The sequence below is a fragment of the Etheostoma cragini genome, chromosome 12 (genome assembly GCF_013103735.1).
Source record: "Etheostoma cragini isolate CJK2018 chromosome 12, CSU_Ecrag_1.0, whole genome shotgun sequence".
Classification (NCBI taxonomy): Eukaryota; Metazoa; Chordata; class Actinopteri; order Perciformes; family Percidae; genus Etheostoma; species Etheostoma cragini.
In genome coordinates this window covers 44,661-48,944 of record NC_048418.1, presented here as the reverse complement: position 1 = coordinate 48,944, position 4,284 = coordinate 44,661, and positions in this window count along the sequence as shown.

Here is a 4,284-nt window from a genome sequence, read left to right as displayed (position 1 = left end):
TACATCTAACCCTACAACTATACATCTAACCCTACAACTATACATCTAACCCTATAACTATACATCTAACCCTATAACAATACATCTAACCCTATAACAATACATCTAACCCTATAACTATACATCTAACCCTATAACTATACATCTAACCCTACAACTATACATCTAACCCTATAACTATACATCTAACCATATAACTATACATCTAACCCTACAACTATACATCTAACCCTACAACTACACATCTAACCCTACAACTATACATCTAACCCTATAACTATACATCTAACACTATAACTATATATTTAACCCTATAACTGTATTGGCTGTCAGACTCACCTGGCTCAGCGAAGGTGATGACCTCAGACGTGGGCCGGGGGGGCGTGGCGGCCCCGCGGCCCCCCCAGCCATGCTCCTGGAGCTCCACGCTGCCGTCCTTGGCCACGCGGCCAACGTGCAGCGTCTGGATGGCGTTGAGCAGCGCGGCGCGGGGGACGACATGCGTCAGGTTGGGACGGCTGCTCAGGTGCAGCATGGTAAGAATGTGACGTTTCACGGCCTCCACCATGTCGCCCTGCCCCCCCCCCGAGGACGAGTTCCTCCCCGTCAGGGACAGGAAGCAGGACGGACAGGCCGGGGACACAGGGGACGCTGGGGGTGCCGGGGACGCCGGGGATGCCAAAGACGTGGCCGAGATCTCCAGAGGCAGAGACACCGTTGGAGAGGCGTCAACCTGACAGCCTAAGGCTACAAAGAAGAAGACGGAAACCAGAGGACACAACATGTCCAACATGGAAAGACGAGCTGGGGCTAAAACAGACACTATATCAGCGTCTTTGTTTCTCTGCAGCTTCGTGTCTCTGCAGATACTATATCAGCGTCTTTGTGTCTCTGCGTCTTTGTGTCTCTGCAGTCACTATATCAGCGTCTTCTTGTCTCTGCGTCTTTGTGTCTCTGCGTCTTTGTGTCTCTGCAGACACTATACCAGCGTTTTTGTGTCTCTGCGTCTTCGTGTCTCTGAGTCTTCGTGTCTCTGCAGACACAATATCAACGTCTTTTTGTCTGCCTCTTTGTGTCCCTGCGTCTTTGTGTCTCTGCAGACACTATGTCAGCGTCTTTGTGTCTGCGTCTTCGTGTCTCTGCAGACACTATATCAGCGTCTTTGTGTCTCTGCGTCTTTGTGTCTCTGCAGACACTATATCAGCGTCTTTGTGTCTGCGTCTTCGTGTCTCTGCAGACACTATATGAGCGTCTTTGAGTCTGCGTCTTCGTGTCTCTGCAGACACTATATCAGCGTCTTTGTGTCTCTGCGTCTTTGTGTCTCTGCAGACGCAATATCAGCGTCTTCGTGTCTCTGCGTCTTTGTGTCTCTGCAGACGCTATATCAGCATCTTCGTGTCTCTGCGTCTTTGTGTCTCTGCAGACACTATATCAGCATCTTCATGTCTCTGAGCGTTCAGCAGCTCACAGGGACGTCCTCCCAGGGATGCTGTTCTGCTGGTTCTAGTTCTCTTGGTGGTCCAGTTGGATGGGGGACCCAGTACTAATGTCCTGTGGTTTCCTGTTAATTATCAGCAGGGACACGCAGATTTAAAAGAAAGAAAGTTAAAATAATAACACTGTTAACACGTCTACACCCGAAACCACAACAGTCGGTTCAGTGCTGCAGGTCTTCATTCTGGATCAGGTCCACCCTAAGCCCTGAGTGTAGATAAAGCAATAGAAAAAACAGAAAGTTGTGGTCCTGGAGACGTGATAGAAACAGGAAGTTCTGGTCTTGTTGATGTGATAAACAGGAAGTTCTGGTCCTGGAGATGTGATCACCAGAAAGTTCTGGTCCTGGAGATGATATAGAAACAGAAAGTTCTGGTCCTGAAGATGATCCGACTGATCCCGGTGGTTCACTGGACCTGGTGGTCCCAGAGGTTTGCAGGTCCTGGTGGTTTGCTGGTCCCGGTGGTCCCACTTGTCCCGGTGGTTTGGTGGCCCTAATGGTTCCGGTGGTTTGGTGGCCCTGGTGGTTCCGGTGGTTTTCTGGTCCCGACCAGTGGTTCTCTGGTGCTGGCGATTCTTTGGTCCCCACGGGTGGTTCTCTGGTCCTGGTGGTTCTTTGGTCCCGACCGGTGGTTCTCTGATCCCGGTGGTCCTCTGGTCCCGGTGGTCCTCCGGTCTCGACCGGTGGTTCTCTGGTCCCGGTGGTTCTCTGGTCCAGGTTGTCCCGGTGGTCTTGCTGGTTCGGGGGCTTTGCTGGTCTGATCAGACTGAACGCTGCAGGGTCACTACTCTCCGTCTCTGCTCTGTGTCTCTAATTATACCTCTACGCCTGTTAGATCCCTCCTTCCATCCACACAGAGGTATTCCCTGGGACACACACACACACACACACTCACAAACATTCACACACTAACTCACTCACACACACACACACACACACACGGGTTGAGAGAGTCTCAGAATATCTGCGGACTGGTTGTGGTGTTTCCTCCTGAATGAACGTCACGACAGAAGAGAAGGAGGAAGGAGGGAAGAGGAGGAAGCGAAGAGTGTCCCTGATTCATGCATACCACACACACACACACACACACACACACACACACACACACTGATGACTCAGCACAGCATCACCGTCACCTCACGTGGAGGAGAAACTCCGTCGGTGTGAAAATAATTTTTAGACCAAAGAGTTTGTTATTATAATTAAAGTCCAGATGGAGAGTCATCAGAACAGACACACACACACACAGACAAACTCACACACACACACAGACAAACTCACACACACACACGGACATACTCACACACACACACAGACACACACACACAGACAAAATCACACACAAAAACAGACACACACACACAGACAAACACACACAGACACATCACACAGATACACACACAGACACGAACACACAGACATACACACACTCACACACACACACACACACACACACACTGACACACACACACAAACACAACACCCAAACACACACACAAATACACACACACATACAGACACACAAACACACACAGACACACACACACTGACACACTGTGACAGGGCGCTTTGCGACCGTCACCATAGCGATGCGCTAATTGAACTTTCAACGTTTGTACATTGCCTTTCAGAGATTCATAATGATGTGCTGATGTGTGTGACCACATGTTAGTTTGGTAACGTGTTATTGTGTTTAGCTTTCTCCGTTACTCCGTTCATCTTCACAGCTCTACAGTTATCACGGGGTTTCCAGGACTACGGTGATATATGCAACGTTGAATCCATTAACTCGCTAAGGTCGCCGTATACACAGGTGCTTTTATAGCCGGCCGGACGTGCAGAGTTCCCTGGTTAATGTTCCGATTTAATTGATAAACGGTTTATGGTAAACTGTCATATCCTGTGAAGAGGTTAAACATGTTAGGATTATATTCATATTGCTACGAGTATCTCGTTACGTTGAATAGCGTTTTGGCTGTTGTTAAAGCCGTTTGTATACTTCTCGCCTGCTCCACCCCTGTGTCGTTATTGAGAATGGTTTGATCCATTTCAGGGGTGCTAGCCAGGGTATTTAATAGGGAGGTTTCAGTTACTCAGGGAGGGAGATTCAGATTGGGAAGGAGCGTCAGTTCGGTTTGGGTCAGCTCAGGTGAGTTCAGGTCAAGACCACCTGAGTTCCTTAAGTAGGAAAAGGCTGTAAGTAGTTAGACGTAAGTCTCGTGTTAGCCCATTCCAGTGTAGTCAAAGGCATTAGGTAAACAGCTGTTCCTTAGTTGTATTTTCCTTTTTGTTCATTTGACTCACAAGTCCAGTTCGTTTCTATTTTGAAAGTCTTAGATTATTATTATCCTTTTTGAAATTTTTGTATTATGTATTTTGCCTTTGGCCTTAATTTGGAGAAATAAACAATCCCCTCTTAACTCAATGTATGATTCATCCTTCCGGGTTCACACCTTACTACGGCCACTGGCGACATCTACCTACAACACACACACACTAACATACACACAGACACACACACACACAAACATACTGTGACCAAAAAAGAAGAGTTTTGAGTAAGTAACTAACTCTAAAGAAGAGTGTTGAGTGTGTAACTAACCCTAAAGAAGAGTTTTGAGTGTGTAACTAACCCTAAAGAAGAGTTTTGAGTCAGTTACTAACTCTAAAGAAAAGTTTTGAGTCAGTAACCAACTCTAAAGAAGAGTTTAGAGTCAGTAACTAACTCTAAAGAAGAGTGTTGAGTGTGTAACTAACCCTAAAGAAGAGTTTTGAGTCGTTAACTAACT